We start from the raw sequence: 25,240 nt of genomic DNA, 5'->3' as shown, positions 1-25,240 counted from the left end.
AGCAGAGAAAGCTACCAGTAGCGTAGCAAGGATGCCAAGGGCGCTGGGGCAAGCTAGGAAAATGCCCCCCATGGCCGCTATTGGGTAGTAAAACTCAGCAACTGTCAACAATTAATGGGACCTGGTGCCACTGCACCAACGTAAGCTGCGCCCCTGGAAGCTACATCTTCTCTTTCACAAGATCAGTTCAAACTCAGCATATAACTGTGTGAAATCTTATGGGTGAGGCAGCCAAGATCTTACCATGTTTATTTAAAAATCACCACAGGCGCTCCCATGCCTGCTGCAGTCTACATACAGCAAGACCCGACAGAAAAGGGTCCGCCACATGCATTATTCACGATGGGTCTGAGATCACCTCATTGTCTCATGAACACTTAGGCTCTCTGTCGGGGAGTGGAGCGCCACCCTTGGGAGTGGAGAGGCATGCCATCTTGGGGAACAGTGGGCCTAATGGCTTCTAATTAATTAATAGAAGTAGCTAAATAACTTGCTAAATGTACACATAGCAATGTTGAATCCCAAAAGTAGAGCACGTTTATACGCACGCCACCAAAAGGCAATTCAAATAACTATTCATGTTTTCAAATCAAAAGTAACCTGTGTAAAAATATACATTTATACATCTTTTATGTATTTGGTATTATAGATATAAGAAATCCATTAGATACTTTTTGTATTCTGCTGTAGTTTATTTTATTGTATTGCTTTGGCTTATGCTTTGTATAGAACCTTTTATGAATTTATTTATCCAAAATAAACTTTAATTTGCTGACCGATTGAAAAAAATAATGTTTACAGCATAAAGCCCTGAATAGAATAAAAAACAATGCACTCGTCTATGGCTGATGAAAATGAGCATATCTCACCTCAGCAGCAGTTTGGCAGCTTTTTCTGAGGTAGCTGGATCCAGCCCGCTGCTTCTGGGAAAAGAAGCCACACAGTAGGACGCAGAAGACCAGAGCGTGCCGATAAAGGAGGGGTCAAGCGGGAACAGAGAGCCGCCATTAAAAAGGCGGGAGTTCCCATGCCTCAACCATTAAGCGGGGAGTCCGGAAAGCTGTTCTTCAAATGTCGGGGTTAGAGTTGGTGGCTTCCCATGTTTAACTCGGCAGGCTGCTCCTTTGGGTAGTGAAGGTTGGGAGCAGGGAGCCTGCTTTTTTAAATGAGAACAGAAGCAGCAACCACTTCCGAGTATATTGGAGTAGTCATAATGGGAATCATCTGTAGCCTTTTAAAGGGAGGAGTTTCTCTACAAAATGCATGGTGGAAAGGGCAACAGGAAATGTTCGTTTGCGTGTGCTGCAATCAGTAAATTAGAGAACACGAAAAATCGATGAGTGGAATGCTAGAATTATTCTCTGCCACTGTTAATTACTCAGGCTGCGTTCCAATCAATCATTTTTTAATGAATATCGTTAATTTAGACTTTATCAACAAAGACATGTGGGTGTGATGGCCTCATACCTGAAAAATCTCCCAGCAAACCTCAAGTCATTTACTAAATATGTTGTGGAAAAGATATCCGATTTTAACAAATGTAATTAGAGGACCATGGCATGCATCAAATATTTTACAATATTTGTAAAACTCAACTGAAATAGGCTTTCTGGTTTCAGCAGATATTGCAGTCTCTCATAGCCTCCAGCATAAGTTTTCTCATATTGTCACTGAACAATCCAGAGATGGTGCCTTTGATTGTTGCCCAGAGAGGCAAAATGTGGAATCTCGTGTGGTAGTTAGCAGATTTTTTTGCCTGCTGTTGGTGTCTTTAACAGCCCATGCTTCAGCGGTGGAGGGCCTTGGGACTGAGCCTTTTAGTTGTGATGCTTTAATCACACAATCGAGGTCTGGAACGCGAGCTGTTATGAATTATTTCACGCAGAAAGCAGTGCAAGTTTCTGCAGAAACGTTGGAAGCTTTGCATTTAATGTTCTACTTAATATAACCTTCTCTAGCAAAAGAATTTCATGAGTGACACCATTTTAGAAGGTGGGTGAATAGGATAAAAAAAAAGGATGGGATGGTTTTCACCCCAACATCCTCTCCAATTCAGAAATTTTAGCTTCAAAGAACAACATGAGGTCCTTGTAATGTTGCAGTTAGACACACTTGGTTTTTACATGATTTCTGGATTTGGCAGATATTTAAAAATACTGAAGTTCTCTCAGAAGGATTTTGGTGTCTCTCTAATGTGCTTCGAGAAATATGCCATTTTAGTATCTTTACTACATTTTGAAATTTGTTTTGTCTTTGCTAGTTGCGGTCTCAACACATCTTCATTTCAGTTGACAACTTTTTCTTTTTTGTGCACATATCTCTTTATTGAACACTTTACTTGGTTAGTACAATCCCAGTTTTTATTTCATACTGATCTGATAGGGTCCAGTTTGGGAGTGAATTGGAAATGTTGTGGCAGAGTATTTTAGGCTAATTGTGAAGCTGATATAAACTAACACGTTACTTGACCCGAAGGCATAACATTAAATATTGGGTCACCAAGTGAACTCAGGTTTCATAGCAATGGATTTTAGGACAAAGGGCTTATAAAACAGTAATTAGTGTATCCTTTCAATTAACTTGATTTTATTCCACAGGGAGACACCAAAATCCTTCCTCTGTGACAGGAAAAGAGCATTTAAAAATGTTCCGATTCACAAGCCACAAAAAGTAATTTATACATTTTAAACATTCTAAGTGCGGTTTATAGCTATCTGTGAACAATTAAATACAAGCCTGATTTAACGAAGTCCATCTGGACATTTTTCTTAGGACTCACCACAGTCCTAAAGCAGATCTAGGCTTTCATATGATGAATGCACCTAGAATCCAATACCTAAACCCAAGTTACAAACTTAATGGTCACCTTGATATTTGCTTTATTCTTATATAGTATGACGTAACCTTTCCCAAGGCTGACTTTTGCTGTTGATGCATCTTCAGGCACACAGATCTGAAAAACACATCAACTAACAAACTCCAGTGAACCAGCTTCTTGACAGTAAATTGTTGAAGTGGTTATTACATGAAGCAAACATTGTATATTGCTTGATCAAATGTTAAACTATATCTATCAAAAAATCGGTAGCAGCCTCAAGGAGGAATTACTGTCAAAACCATATAACATTTGATGTCGAGGCTGAATGTAAATAAAAGCATTTCTCTTTTGCTTTTAAATAACAAGAAGTTGAAAGTTAACAGTCAACAGTAAAAGTCGCTAATCAACTACAACGGAGGAAGGAAATCCTAACCACCAAGATTTCTAGGGTGTTGTTAGCCCTCATACCTCAAGTGAAAAACGCATTATACTTGTGGGTTGTATAAGATAACACAAGACACTTTCTGATACAGGAAAATGAGTCATTGACCAACTGTTCGTTGCTATGAAATAGCTTTACTGTACAACCCGTTGCGAGAAAATCACCATTCCCCAATGAAAAAAAACCTAGACGTTGGAAAATTCAGCAAGAAGTCTAGTCCATAGAACTCAGAGAAGCAAATGCTGCCGTTCTACATCTTGATCTCAGTAATGGAAAGATGACAGTTCAAACTGCGTGTCCAAGCCCAGAAAGTTATTCAGGAAAAGCCATCTGCACACGGATGTGGTGGGAGGGCGTGTGCCTGATCATAGCTGCTAAGTTTTCAGTTTGCTTGGGAGTGACTTTTCCATGTTTTCAGTGTATGCATGTGTGACAATTCAATGCCTTATGTGTGACACTTTGAGTAACACTTGACCACAAGTCTAGTAATACACCTGAAAAGCTTATCAATGTCACAAACCTACCCCATTTTTATCATGATCTATCTGCAATATTTAGTGCATGGATAGGGAAGCACATGGGATTAAATCTGTCAGATCTACCTAGGCAACAGTACTACCCTCTTATTGCAGAACTACACATCATCTATGCTCCTATCCATGTATCACTCCCACTGATACTTGAATGTAGTTGGGCAGTAAGTATGGGCTGTAGAGTTAGCAGGGCAAGGCCACTGTCCTGGTCAGGCAAGCATACCCAATATATCTTGCCTACAGATCACTTCTCGACCTCTTTCGGCAGATCTGCGTAGGCAGGTGTGCTGCACTTCTGGTGCGAGTTGGTATCCACCCCTCAGCTAGGGTACAGAGAACTGCGAAAACCACAGGACTGCTCGGAGTGAACAATGAAAATGGAACAGCGATTCAGCATCTATCATCACACAGACCCCTCCCACCTAATCTTAACACGCAAAAGCCCTGCATAGGCCCTTTATTTACAAACGAAACATAACTTATTTGATATTCAACTATACCTTGTCAGTGACTAACTCACTGCTCCACACAGCAATACTGTGCAGCTGTGAGTACTCCTCACTCGCTGCCTATCCCATACCTGGTGATCAGCAAGTCATAGTACTATACTGTTCATCGATCAGCAAGCATCTATCATGAGCATTGCAATGTAAGTACAGGATTCTGATTTTTTTTCTGAAATATGATGCACATTTGTTTGAAAGTAATTTGATAGAACACATTAAGGCTGTTTACACGTTTAAAATGTCTTTTGTATCACTTCCGTCAATAGATTAATTAATTTCATTTCTCATCATTGCAAAAAAAAGTACAGTCTGGACCTGTAGTGAGCTCTAGGATATTAATAGCTGCTGAAAAGCCAAATGCCATGGAAGACATAGCCAAACTTTTCCTTTTAGCCAACAGCATTATTGCATTATGGGACTTTTAGTTTCATTTACTACTACAACAGACTCAGTCTCAGCTTGGCAAAGGTGGCGAAAATGTATTGGTTATCGAGTTATACATGAAGTACTGCCCTTTGCAACAGTGGAAGAAAAATTTCCTAGGCAGTTCAAATGATACAAATCAAATCAATATATTCTCAACATGACTAAAAGGATAATTAGAACTCAGTGTAAAGGAGAAGCAATTGTTTAAAACATATAGAAATTCACTTTATTCTTACGGTATTTATCGGCTCTCGATGATATGGATGTAGGCGTGGGAAAATGGACTGCCAGACAGGTAGGTAAGAGTCATGAATGAGGGGAGGGATGTGTTACCTCAGTGTGAGAGGACTCTATTGGCTAGTATCCGTTTTACTTTTTTTCGTGAGGATGGAGGTGGAAAGGATGCACCTGTGCTCTGTGGGGAGGGAGTTCCAGCTAGTAGGGGGAATTCCATAAAATGATCACATGTAGGTTTACTTTTTGTTGAATTGGAGTGGCTTGAGTAGAAGGGAGATTGTACTTCTAAAAGGTCTGTTTCTGCCATATAGAGCACATTTCTGGGACAGGTAAGAGGGGGTGTTATGGATTTTGATTTTGTCTGCATAAAAAAAATGTGCACGAGGGCAAAAATGGGGAAAAGTGGTTATAAAACCATACACAGTGTATTGTGTGCCATGTTTGTCTTGGCGCACGTTTTGCCAGATTCATCACTACATAATTGGTGCAAATGTTGTCTTGGTAAGTTAGTGCAATACATTCCTTGATCACTTCAACAAGAACCACCTATCAGTTAAGAGCCAACCATATGCATAACAGTAACATCACTCATAGTTCCTTAAGTAATGTGTTGTTGGGGTAAATCATACCTACTGAAAGAACTAAGAATCACTACTCTATTCATACAACACTGTTCACATCTTTCCCCTCCCTCTCCCCACCTTCCCCTTACTGATACTTGCTTGGGGGTTTTCATATCATTTTCTTTTGCAATAAAGTATCATTTATTAGAAGTGTGGGCTGGAATACTACACATTTGTGTAAAACATATTGTCAATTTAGGTGTAAGACCAGAGCCCAGGCCATGCACGAAATGGGGTTAGTGATAGCTGCTGTCAGCATGTAAGGAATGCAATATGAAGTTAGACATGAAATGTAACTCCCCGACAGGGATTACCGCAGGAGCTGCACTGGCCCACACTCCCTGCTGAAGTTAGGTGTGCCGGCTTGGTTGACGCTGTGACACTGCTCCCAGTCACAGCAATCTTTTGAACTGGAGGAAAGAGGGCTGAGCATGACACTGCGCACCTTGGACGTCTCATGCCTGGTGATTAGGGGGGGGTCTCGTCCATTAAAGTGGAGGAGCGTCGCACCACTAGTTTAAATGCCCCCAGATGAAAAAAAAATTATAATAGAAAATACTATCATTTTATTTTTCCTCAACTCTGCAAGCTCCCATCCCGAGAAAAGTCGCAGGATGGGGGCGGGCCGCTGTTAACAGGCAGCAGCAGAGAGGAGTGATGCGCGGGGCACTTTAAAGTGCGCACGTCGCATGTCCCTTTGGCTGGCCGTCTTTCGACAGCCAGCCACACATGCGCACTTTTTATACCCCTCAACCCAGCTGGGTTGAGACAGAGAAAAGGACTCCAGTTTTCCTTGGAGCGCTGAGAGAGCCTGCTCCATCCACTCTTGGCATGGCTCTCATGCTGGTTAAGAGCAACGTCAGGATTGATTAGGGTAAGTGCTGGGCCCGAGGAGAGAAGAACACAGAGATGTAGCGAGGACGAGCAGCAGGGTAAGTGTGTTTTATTTAATATTTTAAAATGTCATTTTTGTGTATACTTGTCCTAAATCGCCGACATGCATTAGATCAAGGGTGCTGCAGGACGAAGCTCCACAGCTCATTCTCGAAGTGGTGCTGCATGCTGCGCAGAAGGCCGCTTGAGAGCCACTAGAATAATTACGTTTCCGGAGTTGTATAGAGCCATTCCTTTTGGGCTGAAAAGAGTCTAATGCCCATCACATCCACTTGCTCTGTGCTGTCCAATCACAGTGAGGAGCCAGGGGCCAAAATTATGTAAAATGTAACCAGATGCGCCCAGAGGAGGTTTCCTTAATAACCTCAGTCACCTCTTCTAGGGGCCCAGTTTACAATGCCTGTGCTGATAGAGCACTTGATGTACTGAGAGCAAAGCCACCTGGCCAATGCAGAGGAGCTATAAATGCAGGACAATTAATTTTAGTGCAGCAATGCGGGGAAACATGCTAAAATGTGTTAAACTAACCCGCAATGCTGGGCACTTTGCAGGGCTGCATGATATGCTGAAATGAGTCTGGTTTACATCTTTAGTTACAAATCAAGTTTTGCGCTCAAGCAATTACCACTGAAAACTTTGGAACAGGTAACATTTATTCTGATTCAGGAGCACTTAACATAATGGCAATCTTCAATGACATGCAATAAAAGTCTGGCCACGTAAAGGCATTGAGTCAGCTCTTACAGAGTTACATACACCTCTGCAGCATTTGAGGCTAGTGGGTTTCTACAAAGTGGTCAAGGACTGACTGTTCCCCTTTTAGATCATTGTTGGAGGTGAGCCATTTGGATGGCCAAAAATCCAGTGGGTTCCAGTTACTTGTGGTACCCTAACGTGGTTCTGCTTGTCACCAAAAATATTTAAGGTTTATGAGTAAACCTTACACCAGCCATCTAGGTCTAGTTTCATAAGCACGTTATGTACATGCAGTTAGTTAGGATATTGCCCAGCGATTTAATATCCAACATCAACAGTTTCCATTCCATGTATGCTGGTATTCAGGATTGGGTCTACTTAGACTGGATGAAGGATGCACAAGTTCATTCTTTGCGCGGTACCTCACAACTGGATGGAGCAATGAATATGTACCTGTTGATTCCCATAGAGTGTAGGAACACTGCCACGCTACCCTTGGCCAAGGCTTCGGGCCTTTCCTGGATTCCACCCTTCCTATAACACAAAGGGAGAGTAGAGGACAGCTGCTCTACCTGCCACCTTTAGCAGTTCTACCTATTATTACCCAAATGAGTCAGCTATGCTAGTCTTGGCTACTGTGTGAGCTAAACTCGGCTGATCTAATACCAGGCACGCGATTGCATCCTCGGCTCCAGGCAGGGGATTCAGAACCAAGCAGCCAGGACTCCTGTGGCACCCCCAGAAGATTCACATTTTTGCTGTCTTGAGTCGGTTACACTGGTTGATAATGAAAGCATATATTTTCAATGTAGAATCAGTTCCTATGTCAGTACGACTGGATTCCTTAAAGACAAAGTTGACGTATTCAGGCCTATATGATACTGCAATTCTGTGATATGACTACTCATTCCCTAGAGTGAGGTTTGGAGTAAGTGGGAGGAGCTTACTTTCCAGGAAGCAAAATTATAACATGGCCTTCATTGGCAATCTGTCAGCTACAGGATTATTATGAATTGAGGAAAGGGAAAGAGACTCTTTTCTTTTTCCTAACTAGCTTTTGTTTCTCTTTGTCCGGCGGAGTGCAGGGTCTGTTTTAGGGCTGTACAAAACCTTATTGCACTTGCTATGAAACTAACTAACGATCTGCCAGAGTGAACCCAATTAATCTACTTCCTTTCTGCCACAACCACCCCCAAACCTTCCACCCACTGACAATATGAGGTCTGCAATGATAGCAGTTGCCAGGCTGACCTCTTCACTTGAATACCTTAGGGGCCCCACTGTTAATTTCACTATACACTGAAAACATGTCTTTGAAGTGGCCTTTTTGTCTCTCCAATAACCTTCTCCGTTGACAATGCGCCCCTTTGACACACAGAGTCTCAGATGATTTTTTACTCTTAAAAATATCCAAAATGAATAAATAATAACGGGCATCCTCAGTGCCTGCAGCCATCTTGTCTCCATTCCTGCAAACATGTTAAATCTCTGTCACGTTGTAAAACAATCTGGATTCTACATAAGACACTGCTTTCTTTGAACAGTGGTGATCCCAGTGGAGGCTTGGACACACACACACTGCCTTCACGAATCTATGTCCTCATTGCATTAACAGACTTCCTGCCACGATCCGCCCCCAGCCCCGCAGGAGTTGGGAGATGCAATCTGAATTACTTCCAGAGATGCAGTAAAACCCGATATCATCGGATTTTGTGAGTTTCTCAGGAGAAACGTCCACATTTGCAGATGGTCTACTTCCTGCCTTGCAGCAGCTGGCTCGAGGCATGTCCGGTCTGCAGTAGAAGAGTATTTCCAGAGGAGACAGGCATCTCCAATGTGAACAGTCACAACGCATTCCCACGGATGTACAATATGGCTGGACCTCGCAATGCTTGCATCACGTGGCGACCTTGGGAGCGTGCGCCTTCTTAGGTCCAGCCTAAAACCAGTCGCCCTGCCACTCTAAGGCAGATGCATGGCTTTAAGCCTTCTAAGCAGCTTTGACAATTGCTCTTTCCCTCCCATAGGTATGTATGTGCTACCATATAGGCACATGCTGCATCCTGTATCCCGAATCTAGACTAAAGATTGGAGTGCATTGCATAATTGTATCTATGTTCACATTTATATCCCTGCTCTTTTATAGTGCACGTGTACCCGTGCCACATACATTGCATGACATTAAAGCATCTTAAGTTGATAATGTACAATCACTGGACACCATGAGCAGTTAATTAAAGGACAGGGACTGTAAAATGTAAGCAAATGTGCATTTTACATGATGTGACAAACAGTGATTTCACCCAGGGTCAAGGGTGCGCCCAACGTGGAAGGCCAGAATTATACATCAGTTGCTCGTTCATGGGGGGAAAACCCTACTCCGCCCTCCTGGGCACGTGGTCACGAGGAACAGGCGCCCACCTTCCTTGTCTTGCCACAGTCACACACAATCTTTGTGCTGAGCTGAAATGGCAGGATCAGCAGTAGTCACCTAGTGGTACCGAACAGCCGCCAAACACCTGCTGCAGAGCCTTTGATAAACATTCGCAGGTGCTCTTCAGGAGGAGCTGCTTATTAAAGGTAAACTGTAGTGCGTTTCATGTCTGTGTATCATATACATTGAGTGCTTGAAATAACTCGGGTTTTGGGGTTTTTCCTAGATAATGCGCCCTCTTATTTTCGTTCCAAACAGCTATAATCTGCTTCTGCAGATCTATTTCCTCACCTACAGATTTCCAAAAACCAATCATAATCGACACAAAAAAAACGCTATACGCCGCGCACCAGAGCAATACCAAGCCAATCCAACACTAGTCCCTGAATGCACCATAACCTGCATGATACCACTAAACACAGCAACTGCAGACCTCAACACTAGTCCCTGCGTGCACCATAACCTGCATGATACCACTAAACACAGCAACTGCAGACCTCAACACTAGTCCCTGCGTGCGCCATAACCTGCATGATACCGTTGCAAACCGCAACTGCAGACCTCAACACTAGTCCCTGCGTGCACCATAACCTGCATGATACCACTGCACACCGCGACGGCAGACCTCAACACTAGTACCTGCGTGCACCATAACCTGCATGATACCACTAAACACAGCAACTGCAGACCTAAACACTAGTCCCTGCGTGCACCATAACCTGCATGATACCACTAAACACAGCAACTGCAGACCTCAACACTAGTCCCTGCGTGCACCATAACCTGCATGATACCGTTGCACACCGCAACTGCAGGCCTCAATACTAGTCCCTGCGTGCACCATAACCTGCAGGATACCGTTGCACACGGCGACTGCAGACCTCAACACTAGTCCCTGCGTGCGCCATAACCTGCATGATACCACTGCACACCGCGACGGCAGACCTCAACACTAGTCCCTGCGTGCGCCATAACCTGCATTATACCGCTGCACACCGCAACTGCAGGCCTCAATACTAGCCCTGCGTGCACCATAACCTGCAAGATACCGTTGCACACGGCGACTGCAGACCTCAACACTAGTCCCTGCGTGCGCCATAACCTGCATGATACCACGGCACACCGTGACTGCAGACCTCAACACTAGTCCCTGCGTGCACCATAACCTGCATGATACCGTTGCACACCGCAACTGCAGACCTCAACACTAGTCCCTGCGTGCACCATAACCTGCATGATACCACTGCACACCGCGACGGCAGACCTCAACACTAGTACCTGCGTGCACCATAACCTGCATGATACCACTAAACACAGCAACTGCAGACCTCAACACTAGTCCCTGCGTGCACCATAACCTGCATGATACCACTAAACACAGCAACTGCAGACCTCAACACTAGTCCCTGCGTGCACCATAACCTGCATGATACCGTTGCACACCGCAACTGCAGGCCTCAATACTAGTCCCTGCGTGCACCATAACCTGCAGGATACCGTTGCACACGGCGACTGCAGACCTCGACACTAGTCCCTGCGTGCGCCATAACCTGCATTATACCGCTGCACACCGCAACTGCAGGCCTCAATACTAGCCCTGCGTGCACCATAACCTGCAAGATACCGTTGCACACGGCGACTGCAGACCTCAACACTAGTCCCTGCGTGCGCCATAACCTGCATGATACCACTGCACACCGCGACGGCAGACCTCAACACTAGTCCCTGCGTGCGCCATAACCTGCATGATACCACTAAACACAGCAACTGCAGACCTCAACACTAGTCCCTGCGTGCACCATAACCTGCATGATACCACTAAACACAGCAACTGCAGACCTCAACACTAGTCCCTGCGTGCACCATAACCTGCATGATACCGTTGCACACCGCAACTGCAGGCCTCAATACTAGTCCCTGCGTGCACCATAACCTGCAGGATACCGTTGCACACGGCGACTGCAGACCTCAACACTAGTCCCTGCGTGCGCCATAACCTGCATGATACCACTGCACACCGCGACGGCAGACCTCAACACTAGTCCCTGCGTGCGCCATAACCTGCATTATACCACTGCACACCGCAACTGCAGGCCTCAATACTAGCCCTGCGTGCACCATAACCTGCAAGATACCGTTGCACACGGCGACTGCAGACCTCAACACTAGTCCCTGCGTGCGCCATAACCTGCATGATACCACTGCACACCGCGACGGCAGACCTCAACACTAGTCCCTGCGTGCGCCATAACCTGCATGATACCACTAAACACAGCAACTGCAGACCTCAACACTAGTCCCTGCGTGCACCATAACCTGCATGATACCACTAAACACAGCAACTGCAGACCTCAACACTAGTCCCTGCGTGCACCATAACCTGCATGATACCGTTGCACACCGCAACTGCAGGCCTCAATACTAGTCCCTGCGTGCACCATAACCTGCAGGATACCGTTGCACACGGCGATTGCAGACCTCGACACTAGTCCCTGCGTGCGCCATAACCTGCATGATACCACTGCACACCGCGACGGCAGACCTCAACACTAGTCCCTGCGTGCGCCATAACCTGCATGATACCACTAAACACAGCAACTGCAGACCTCAACACTAGTCCCTGCGTGCACCATAACCTGCATGATACCACTAAACAGCAACTGCAGACCTCAACACTAGTCCCTGCGTGCACCATAACCTGCATGATACCACTAAACACAGCAACTGCAGACCTCAACACTAGTCCCTGCGTGCACCATAACCTGCATGATACCGTTGCACACCGCAACTGCAGGCCTCAATACTAGTCCCTGCGTGCACCATAACCTGCAGGATACCGTTGCACACGGCGACTGCAGACCTCAACACTAGTCCCTGCGTGCGCCATAACCTGCATGATACCACTGCACACCGCGACGGCAGACCTCAACACTAGTCCCTGCGTGCGCCATAACCTGCATTATACCACTGCACACCGCAACTGCAGGCCTCAATACTAGCCCTGCGTGCACCATAACCTGCAAGATACCGTTGCACACGGCGACTGCAGACCTCAACACTAGTCCCTGCGTGCGCCATAACCTGCATGATACCACTGCACACCGCGACGGCAGACCTCAACACTAGTCCCTGCGTGCGCCATAACCTGCATGATACCACTAAACACAGCAACTGCAGACCTCAACACTAGTCCCTGCGTGCACCATAACCTGCATGATACCACTAAACACAGCAACTGCAGACCTCAACACTAGTCCCTGCGTGCACCATAACCTGCATGATACCGTTGCACACCGCAACTGCAGGCCTCAATACTAGTCCCTGCGTGCACCATAACCTGCAGGATACCGTTGCACACGGCGACTGCAGACCTCGACACTAGTCCCTGCGTGCGCCATAACCTGCATGATACCACTGCACACCGCGACGGCAGACCTCAACACTAGTCCCTGCGTGCGCCATAACCTGCATTATACCGCTGCACACCGCAACTGCAGGCCTCAATACTAGTCCCTGCGTGCACCATAACCTGCAAGATACCGTTGCACACGGCGACTGCAGACCTCAACACTAGTACCTGCGTGCGCCATAACCTGCATGATACCACTAAACACAGCAACTGCAGACCTCAACACTAGTCCCTGCGTGCACCATAACCTGCATGATACCACTAAACACAGCAACTGCAGACCTCAACACTAGTCCCTGCGTGCACCATAACCTGCATGATACCGTTGCACACCGCAACTGCAGGCCTCAATACTAGTCCCTGCGTGCACCATAACCTGCAGGATACCGTTGCACACGGCGACTGCAGACCTCAACACTAGTCCCTGCGTGCGCCATAACCTGCATGATACCACTGCACACCGCGACGGCAGACCTCAACACTAGTCCCTGCGTGCACCATAATCTGCATGATACCACTGCACACAGCGACTGCAGACCTCAATACTAGTCCCTGTGTGCGCCATAACCTGCATGATACCGTTGCACACGGCGACTGCAGACCTCAACACTAGTCCCTGCATGCGCCATAACCTGCATGATACCACTGCACACCGCGACGGCAGACCTCAACACTAGTACCTGCGTGCACCATAACCTGCATGATACCACTAAACACAGCAACTGCAGACCTAAACACTAGTCCCTGCGTGCACCATAACCTGCATGATACCACTAAACACAGCAACTGCAGACCTCAACACTAGTCCCTGCGTGCACCATAACCTGCATGATACCGTTGCACACCGCAACTGCAGGCCTCAATACTAGTCCCTGCGTGCACCATAACCTGCAGGATACCGTTGCACACGGCGACTGCAGACCTCAACACTAGTCCCTGCGTGCGCCATAACCTGCATGATACCACTGCACACCGCGACGGCAGACCTCAACACTAGTCCCTGCGTGCGCCATAACCTGCATTATACCGCTGCACACCGCAACTGCAGGCCTCAATACTAGCCCTGCGTGCACCATAACCTGCAAGATACCGTTGCACACGGCGACTGCAGACCTCAACACTAGTCCCTGCGTGCGCCATAACCTGCATGATACCACGGCACACCGTGACTGCAGACCTCAACACTAGTCCCTGCGTGCACCATAACCTGCATGATACCGTTGCACACCGCAACTGCAGACCTCAACACTAGTCCCTGCGTGCACCATAACCTGCATGATACCACTGCACACCGCGACGGCAGACCTCAACACTAGTACCTGCGTGCACCATAACCTGCATGATACCACTAAACACAGCAACTGCAGACCTCAACACTAGTCCCTGCGTGCACCATAACCTGCATGATACCACTAAACACAGCAACTGCAGACCTCAACACTAGTCCCTGCGTGCACCATAACCTGCATGATACCGTTGCACACCGCAACTGCAGGCCTCAATACTAGTCCCTGCGTGCACCATAACCTGCAGGATACCGTTGCACACGGCGACTGCAGACCTCGACACTAGTCCCTGCGTGCGCCATAACCTGCATTATACCGCTGCACACCGCAACTGCAGGCCTCAATACTAGCCCTGCGTGCACCATAACCTGCAAGATACCGTTGCACACGGCGACTGCAGACCTCAACACTAGTCCCTGCGTGCGCCATAACCTGCATGATACCACTGCACACCGCGACGGCAGACCTCAACACTAGTCCCTGCGTGCGCCATAACCTGCATGATACCACTAAACACAGCAACTGCAGACCTCAACACTAGTCCCTGCGTGCACCATAACCTGCATGATACCACTAAACACAGCAACTGCAGACCTCAACACTAGTCCCTGCGTGCACCATAACCTGCATGATACCGTTGCACACCGCAACTGCAGGCCTCAATACTAGTCCCTGCGTGCACCATAACCTGCAGGATACCGTTGCACACGGCGACTGCAGACCTCGACACTAGTCCCTGCGTGCGCCATAACCTGCATGATACCACTGCACACCGCGACGGCAGACCTCAACACTAGTCCCTGCGTGCGCCATAACCTGCATGATACCACTAAACACAGCAACTGCAGACCTCAACACTAGTCCCTGCGTGCACCATAACCTTCATGATACCACTAAACATAGCAACTGCAGACCTCAACACTAGTCCCTGCGTGCACCATAACCTGCATGATACCACTAAACACAGCAACTGCAGACCTCAACACTAGTCCCTGCGTGCACCATAACCTGCATGATACCGTTGCACACCGCAACTGCAGGCCTCAATACTAGTCCCTGCGTGCACCATAACCTGCAGGATACCGTTGCACACGGCGACTGCAGACCTCAACACTAGTCCCTGCGTGCGCCATAACCTGCATGATACCACTGCACACCGCGACGGCAGACCTCAACACTAGTCCCTGCGTGCGCCATAACCTGCATTATACCACTGCACACCGCAACTGCAGGCCTCAATACTAGCCCTGCGTGCACCATAACCTGCAAGATACCGTTGCACACGGCGACTGCAGACCTCAACACTAGTCCCTGCGTGCGCCATAACCTGCATGATACCACTGCACACCGCGACGGCAGACCTCAACACTAGTCCCTGCGTGCGCCATAACCTGCATGATACCACTAAACACAGCAACTGCAGACCTCAACACTAGTCCCTGCGTGCACCATAACCTGCATGATACCACTAAACACAGCAACTGCAGACCTCAACACTAGTCCCTGCGTGCACCATAACCTGCATGATACCGTTGCACACCGCAACTGCAGGCCTCAATACTAGTCCCTGCGTGCACCATAACCTGCAGGATACCGTTGCACACGGCGATTGCAGACCTCGACACTAGTCCCTGCGTGCGCCATAACCTGCATGATACCACTGCACACCGCGACGGCAGACCTCAACACTAGTCCCTGCGTGCGCCATAACCTGCATGATACCACTAAACACAGCAACTGCAGACCTCAACACTAGTCCCTGCGTGCACCATAACCTGCATGATACCACTAAACAGCAACTGCAGACCTCAACACTAGTCCCTGCGTGCACCATAACCTGCATGATACCACTAAACACAGCAACTGCAGACCTCAACACTAGTCCCTGCGTGCACCATAACCTGCATGATACCGTTGCACACCGCAACTGCAGGCCTCAATACTAGTCCCTGCGTGCACCATAACCTGCAGGATACCGTTGCACACGGCGACTGCAGACCTCAACACTAGTCCCTGCGTGCGCCATAACCTGCATGATACCACTGCACACCGCGACGGCAGACCTCAACACTAGTCCCTGCGTGCGCCATAACCTGCATTATACCACTGCACACCGCAACTGCAGGCCTCAATACTAGCCCTGCGTGCACCATAACCTGCAAGATACCGTTGCACACGGCGACTGCAGACCTCAACACTAGTCCCTGCGTGCGCCATAACCTGCATGATACCACTGCACACCGCGACGGCAGACCTCAACACTAGTCCCTGCGTGCGCCATAACCTGCATGATACCACTAAACACAGCAACTGCAGACCTCAACACTAGTCCCTGCGTGCACCATAACCTGCATGATACCACTAAACACAGCAACTGCAGACCTCAACACTAGTCCCTGCGTGCACCATAACCTGCATGATACCGTTGCACACCGCAACTGCAGGCCTCAATACTAGTCCCTGCGTGCACCATAACCTGCAGGATACCGTTGCACACGGCGACTGCAGACCTCGACACTAGTCCCTGCGTGCGCCATAACCTGCATGATACCACTGCACACCGCGACGGCAGACCTCAACACTAGTCCCTGCGTGCGCCATAACCTGCATTATACCGCTGCACACCGCAACTGCAGGCCTCAATACTAGTCCCTGCGTGCACCATAACCTGCAAGATACCGTTGCACACGGCGACTGCAGACCTCAACACTAGTACCTGCGTGCGCCATAACCTGCATGATACCACTAAACACAGCAACTGCAGACCTCAACACTAGTCCCTGCGTGCACCATAACCTGCATGATACCACTAAACACAGCAACTGCAGACCTCAACACTAGTCCCTGCGTGCACCATAACCTGCATGATACCGTTGCACACCGCAACTGCAGGCCTCAATACTAGTCCCTGCGTGCACCATAACCTGCAGGATACCGTTGCACACGGCGACTGCAGACCTCAACACTAGTCCCTGCGTGCGCCATAACCTGCATGATACCACTGCACACCGCGACGGCAGACCTCAACACTAGTCCCTGCGTGCACCATAATCTGCATGATACCACTGCACACAGCGACTGCAGACCTCAATACTAGTCCCTGTGTGCGCCATAACCTGCATGATACCGTTGCACACGGCGACTGCAGACCTCAACACTAGTCCCTGCATGCGCCATAACCTGCATGATACCACTGCACACCGCGACGGCAGACCTCAACACTAGTCCCTGCGTGCGCCATAACCTGCATGATACCATTGCACACGGCGACTGCAGACCTTAATACTAGTCCCTGTGTGCGCCATAACCTGCATGATACCGCTGCACACCGCGACGGCAGACCTCAACACTAGTCCCTGTGTGCGCCATAACCTGCATGATACCACTGCACAACGCGACGGCAGACCTCAACACTAGTCCCTGCATGCGCCATAACCTGCATGATACCACTGCACACCGCGACGGCAGACCTCAACACTAGTCCCTGCGTGCGCCATAACCTGCATGATACCATTGCACACGGCGACTGCAGACCTTAATACTAGTCCCTGTGTGCGCCATAACCTGCATGATACCGCTGCACACCGCGACGGCAGACCTCAACACTAGTCCCTGCATGCGCCATAACCTGCATGATACCACTGCACACCGCGACGGCAGACCTCAACACTAGTCCCTGCGTGCGCCATAACCTGCATGATACCATTGCATACGGCGACTGCAGACCTTAATACTAGTCCCTGTGTGCGCCATAACCTGCATGATACCGCTGCACACCGCGCCGGCAGACCTCAACACTAGTCCCTGTGTGCGCCATAACCTGCATGATACCACTGCACACCGCGACGGCAGACCTCAACACTAGTCCCTGCGTGCGCCATAACCTGCATGATACCGCTGCACACTGCGACTGCAGATCTCAATACTAGTTCCTGCAGGCGCCATAACCTGCATGATACCGCTGCACACCGCGACTGCAGGCCTCAACACTAGTCCCTGCGTGCACCATAACCTGCATGATACCGCTGCACACCGCGACTGCAGACCTCAACACTAGTCCCTGCGCGCACCAGAACCTGTATGATACCACTGCACACCGCGACTGCAGACCTCAATACTAGTCGTCCCATATACCATGACCTGCATGATACCGCTGCACACAGCGACTAGTCCTCAATACTAGTCCCTGCATGCACCAGAACCTGCATGACACCGCTGCACACTGCGACGGCAGACCTCAATACTAGTCCCTGCATGCATGACACCGCTGCACACCGCAACTGCAGACCTCAACACTAGTCCGTGCATGCGCCATGACCCTCAGGACACCGCTGCACACAGCGACTGCAGCCCTCAACACTAGTGCTTAAGAAGCATTGCACGGCACAAGCAAACACCATAAACTCACAACCATCCATAACATCATGACATCCAGTACATCCAAGATGAAACAACTGTATTTGACAAGCCTTACAAATAACCACACCACCAGTGACTACTTGGAGCTCATATAAACATCTACAACACCACATATGATGTGCCATAACACCGCACACTCACTCACCCCAGACCCCTCTAAACCTCTGGTTTGCATGAACCCACCAAAGCTAGAAACATTCTGTCTAATTGCCGGAGTCACATAACTAGACAGATTAGGATGATCAGAGCACCTTGATGTCCCACTAATGACACATGTTGTACACATACCAACAACATAACCTTTACCTCTAATACAAAGCAGCTCTCGACAGGGTTAGATTAGGATAAAAAAATCGGCCCCGGCACACCAAAAAAAGTGGCCCACATTTGCGTATTGCCTTTCCGCAAAACACTGCTTCAGCCAAGTTTTATGAAAAGAAATGGGTTGGGGGGTATGTTTTATTAACTTCACTTAGATAATTAAAAAAATGCACAGATTAGTTCACACTGCTGAGCCGCACATGAATGCAAGTGAGACCACTTCTGCTCATCTCCCTGACCCATCAGCATTAATGGGCCGGCCCAGCGAGAGAAAGGGAGTGATACCGCCGCCCATTTGCCTCTAGAAAGGCCACTCAGGCACCCACTGGGGCTGGTGGCAGCCTAACAGCTCAGACAGCCCCCAGGCTGTCTAAAAAAGCAGCCCGCAGCTGGAACTCGGCTAACAGCCCTTCGGCCATTTCCCAAGTGCCCGCCTTACCAATCCGACCCTGGCTCTCGATCCTCCTGTGAAAAGGTGTCGGAGAGTACATGCACTGGGGCTGAAAAAATATAGGTTGATTTTGGAGCCCCGGTAGGCTGAAGTAAATGAAAGTTTCTGCACGATTGCAACTGTAGTGACCAGAATATATTTCACGAAGCTTCAGCACCCGATGGTTTTGAAGAGTACGCATTATGCAGTTTGGAGGGCTGTCTCTATTAGAGCGTAGTGTGGTATGTTGTGCACTGTGCAGCCGTACACATGGGTTGATTTAATGACACTTAGCTATGGGATTACTCCAGGCTGCATCCATCTTTTGTTCCTTAAGTAAACATACCTCACTCCTGACCATACTGTAGAGTGCAACGGTCCACACATGGGTATCTACTTTCAGATGATGTGTGCAATTTCACTGAGAAAGTTTAGGCGGGCAAACCATGAAAACACGTTTTCTCTTTTGGCTTCTTGCATTAGGACAGACACAGGTTAAATAAAATAAATCATTAATTCAACGGGTCATGTGGTAATCCTATTATGTTTGGAATGCTGGCGGTCACTACATTATAATCATCATTGTGAGCTCTAGAGATAGAAGGCAAACAAGACAAATATGCAAAAAAAGTTTTAAAAAAATAGAAATTTGACACGCAGGTCACATAATTACCTTCCACTCACGCGGTGCGGTCCAGCTGGCTCGTTGGATGGTGAGGATTCGTCGAAGAATCTTCTGTAAGAAACAAGAAGACAACATTGGGCCTTCATTCCATAGGAACCGACACAGCCGCGTCACTGCTTATACATTCCTTACATCCTAGATTGCTGGACCACTGCACACACAAAGGAGCTCCATATGTGGTGGGAGCGGTGCATACGTCCTATGCAGTAACTCTACCAAAGTCAATGCAGGGTGAACAGTTCTCGTTACCATCAAGAGGGGCCAATGTGGATGGCTTTGAACTTTGCTCCTGCCAGATTTTATTCTAATTTTTGAAATATATATCAATGTTTCAAATAACCCGGATCTCCGGGACCACTGTCGGCAGCGCCAGAGGACCAGACCTGCCGGTTGGCCAGTAGCACCGTCATCAAGGCGCCTACGATGGCCACCTCCAAGGGACTTGGAATAGTTGTGAAGGATCCATAGAGAGACAAGTCCTCGCCTTACAACAAACTATTATTGAATTAGGGAACTTGAGCATTTCTGGGATTTGAAAGGGATCAGGGCTGCACTAGACGCATAAAACTAGCAGCCCATCACCCAGCAGGTTGAGCCATTGAATGGATGTGTGTGTGTCTGTTGTGCATCAGTGGCCTTAAGCGGGCACTCACCAGCACACACATTCAATCAACTGGACATCCAGAACTAGAGTTAAAAGCAAAGATGGTAAAATTATCTGGACAGAAAAGCGTCTGGCACTGCTCCAGATACTGGGTTTACACAATAACTAGCAGGTAAAATGTTTATCATAGCGTATCTGGAAGCTATATACAGCACACTATAATTATTAGTATTTTTGGCCATCTCAGCCTTTTATCTTTAGAGGGTCATAACATTGAGTGCCAATAATTTAGTCAATAGTAAAACATGTTATTTACATTGCTTAGAAATTGCAAAACTATGGTATTTAGCGCTATATAAACCATTATACCTCTACCAGTCAACAACAAAAAATAATAATGATGGTGTTTGACAATTAAGTGCTTAATGCAGCCTTGAGGTCACCCCAGGAGTGCTGGGTTAGCATAAGGAGCAGAAAGGGAGGGCCAGGTAAAAGGGCAGAAGGAACCAGGAAGAAATGGAATGAGGGAGGAGCTTTGTGAAACAAACGCTCCTCTACAAACTGACTGTCAGAATGGAAGTGCATTATTGGTAGCCAGCTTTAGGGATCTGAGGCTAGACAAGAAGGTAAGAACTGAAGAGGCTGGACAGGCAACGAAGCTTCCAGGCAGCAAAGAAGCAGGGAGTGGCAGATGTCATGAAATAGAAGTGAGAGGGTTTAGGTGGCAATTTCTGTGAGGGGGAGAGAGGGCAGATAGAATAAAAAACCTATTAGTAGGAGTCAAGGAGAGAGAAAGAGAGCGAGAGGGAAAGAGACAGAGAGAAAGAGATCAAGAGAAAGAAAGAGAGAGGGAGAGAGAGAGAGCAAGAGAGAGAAACTCCATTGCCATAATTATCAGGTCTCTAACAAGTGAGAACGCACAGAACCTGAAGTTAAACTTAGCCTCTTTGCAAGTTATCTTAAGATCTGCCAGATGAGAGACAGGAACAGATTAAATACTTTATATTTATATACTTGTTGCCAGTTTTATATATAATAGACCCAACCTAATGGGTGACAGCATTTCGTACAGGAAAAGTTTCACACAGAAAAAATAAATTAGTGCTATGTAATATATCATTATGTAATGAAAAGTAAAACAATGTCCCCTCGCCTAGCAGGTCTTTTACCCCAGTCCTGGTCACATGCAGAAGTCTTGCTGAGCTTCCCCTCCCCACACACCTCGTCTAGCTGCTTGGCAGATGACAAGTTTTGGGGTCTCAAACTCCACTTCTTATAATCCATTTCCAGGCACCAAATGGGATTTGGAACCTGGATCTTGAAAGCAGTCACTAGCAGCTGGAGTGACTCCAAAGCTGCAAGTCCGGCCACACAGTCCCTGGAGTGACTGATCAGAGTTCATACCTGGATATCTGGGGGAGATGTCTGGGGGTTCTCTACCTCTTCATGTTTCACCATGCAGGCCTGGGTCTCTCAAAATGGAACACAGGGCCTTCCATGTATTTTACCACTCACAGGAACATATACACCCAGTGCATGAATCAAGGATACACGCTACAAAGCACTGAATCAATCCTGACCTGTACCACTCATAGGCACATATATATCCACCACATCCATTTAATATGCATGCATTGCACAGCACTACATACTCAAACTGCTTCCGTGAAATAGTGTGGGGCTGCACTGCAGACTTCATGAACATTTCTTTCAGTGGCTTATGGATGAAGCCACAGACATGTCAAGACCTCAATAGGTCAACGTTCACAGCAAGCAGGTCAGGGTGTTGGTTAGTTGTGCTGCATTGGTGTAGAGTATTGTCTCCAGGATGCCGTACAGTATAGTGTAGAGAGCCAATATCTCTATGAGGCAATGCTGTGTGATTGGATGGTGTCTTTAGTATGGAGCTGAGTGTAGCAAGCTAGTGTGCACTAATGTACAGTGCAATGTTGTGGGTTAAAGCTCTTAGGATGTAGGGCAATGTGTTGGTTCAGTGCCCTTTGGGTGCAGTGTAGGCTGGCAGGTTAGTGTGGTGGGTCTAAATAAATAGGATACAATGCAGTGTGGTGATGGGTATGTCTAGGATTCCATGCAGTGGTTTAGTATTACTCACTGGCGTACCGAAAATTGAGGGGGCCTCCCTGCAAGGTATGTAGAGGGGCCCCCTCCGGGCTCAATTAGGAGCTCTCCGGACAGAATGCAGTGCCGAGGGGGCCCCCTGGAGCTTCGGCCCCCCCCCGCACCGCGTGGGCTGCGGGGGCCTGTGTTACGCCCCTGGTATTACTGTGATGCACCTGGTGCACAGTGGTGAATTATCATACATCGGATGCTATTTGGTAGGTTAGTGTCCCTAAAATGCAGTGTGATGTGTTCCTAATCCTTAAGAAGCATGCAGTAGCTTCGCACCATTAAGGTGCCTCAAGGATATAATGTAGTGTGGTGGTATAATATCTCATCGACTTAACACAGTGTGGTAGGATAGTGCCCTATGATGCTGTAGATTGATTATTGCTGTAGGTTGATCATTTACTGTCCGCAGCATGTAGGGCAATGTGGTGGCTTGGCATTCGTGGGAAACAGTACATTGTGGTGGATTAGTGGCCCTAAAGGTGTAGTGTGGTCTTCAGGAAGCTCAAGGGAGGATCAGTGTAGAGCAGCATGTTGAGTTACACTCTGGAGTGTTTAGCTCAAGAAACCAAAGTATGGAGAGATGATGACAGAGCTGACTTTAGAAATTCTATGATCACATTTTCAGCAGGGGATTGCTGGTTAGTCCGTCCTGAACATTGACATTTGGCTGATGGTGGCGGAATGGGTGGGGTGAGGGAGCCAGAAGATTCATTAGCAATTACCGTCCCAGATCTCTGCTCCCCTTACAGACCAAATTAATCGAAAAACATATAAATAGACATCTCTCAGAATATCTGGAAAACTCACAACAGTTAGATGTCTCCCAATCAGGATTCAGAGTTAAACATAGTACCGAATCCGCCCTCATTGAAGTCACAGATAACATTTGGATGGCCCTGACAGCGATCAAGCGGCACTGTTGGTGCTGCTTGATCTCTCCGCGGCGTTCGATACGATCTCCCATCAGATCTTATAGGAGAGACTGGACGGTATAGGTGTCAGAGGTCTGGCCTTACAATGGCTCACTAGCTTCTTGACAGACAGGACACAGACTGTTACTTTGGGTACATATAAGTCAACCACGACTAAGGTTAGCAAGGGGGTCCCCCAGGGCTCCTGCCTCAGTCCAACCCTTTTTAATATTTATGTTTCCCCCCTAGCCAGACTGATGAGAGAACTCGGTTTTATCCCGATCTCGTATGCAGACGATACTCAGCTCCTCCTGACCTTTGACAAAAACAATTCGCATATCCAACAGACATTCTCGGAAGGCATGAAAGCGATTGCCGCTTGGATACAGTCCAACTTCCTGCAACTTAACGCAGGTAAGTCAGAGATAATGTTGTTCGGAGGAGCTGACATCTGCTGGACTCCTTCCTGGTGGCCAGAGGAATTGGGCACTGTTCCCACTCCTAAGGAGGCGGTCAAAAATCTGGGAGTCAGAATAGATCGTAAAACTGACTTTGGAGACACACGCCAACACCACGGCAGGGTCCTGCTATTACATTTTAGGCCTCCTGCGCAGGATATTTCCCCTCCTGCCCACTTCTACTAAGAAAACACTGATGCAGGCCTTAGTTCTTCGCAGGATAGACTATGGTAATGCCCTTTTGTTCTCGGCCAATACGGCAGCCATAAAAAATTACAGGTTGTCCAGAATACCGACGCCCGTCTCACGGTCGACGCTCCGGCTAGAACACCCTCTGCTCCTATTTTAAATCAACTACATTGGCTCCCTATTACTAAAAGAATTACGTTTAAAATAGGGTGCATTATTCACAAAGCTCTTAGAGGGCAAGGGCCTATGCACCTGACCCGTAAATGGACCCCCTATTGTCCCACACGCTTACTCAGATCTAGTTCTGATCTGTTGATCACAACTCCTAGGATCAAAAAAGCGCCCAGTGGAGCTAAGGCTTTTTCTTTCCAGGCCCGATGTTTTGGAATACCCCGCCGATACATTTAAGAGCCTGCCCAAATCTGACCCATTTTAGAAAAATGCTAAAAACATATCTCTTCTAATCATATTCAGGTCCTGTTACAATGTTCAGTCCAAGCGCCGAGATACCCTCATGGGTGATTCAGCGCTATATAAACCAATAAACAATAAACAATAAACAACAATTTGTTTTCTTGCCATTATAAACAGCAACTGTTCTTCCAGCACCTAAGTCCAAAACTTTAAAAACCATAGAAATAACAGGACATAATCAGATCTACTCTATCAAAGCAAACCACATTAAAAAACGTATTACCAACCCACTACAATAACCTGAAAAAATAACCCCAGCCTGAAAAATTACCGCAAAACATCAGCATTATCCCCATCTCAACTCTAAAACAAGTA

At 47.6% G+C, this 25,240-nt stretch overlaps 1 protein-coding gene across 1 annotated transcript in view; it reads right to left on the bottom strand.

Annotated features, from left to right (window-relative positions):
• PAG1 (phosphoprotein membrane anchor with glycosphingolipid microdomains 1) overlaps positions 1 to 25,240 on the bottom strand; it is a 518,307-nt gene that overhangs the window by 298,480 nt on the left and 194,587 nt on the right. Inside the window, exon 3 of the mRNA XM_078687109.1 lies at positions 20,148 to 20,210. The gene's annotated coding sequence lies outside the window, so the exon portion shown is untranslated. The remainder of the gene's footprint in view (positions 1 to 20,147; positions 20,211 to 25,240) is intronic.

This window comes from Lissotriton helveticus, chromosome 4_1 (genome assembly GCF_964261635.1).
Source record: "Lissotriton helveticus chromosome 4_1, aLisHel1.1, whole genome shotgun sequence".
Lineage (NCBI taxonomy): Eukaryota > Metazoa > Chordata > Amphibia > Caudata > Salamandridae > Lissotriton > Lissotriton helveticus.
This window is presented reverse-complemented; position numbering and strand designations above follow the sequence as displayed.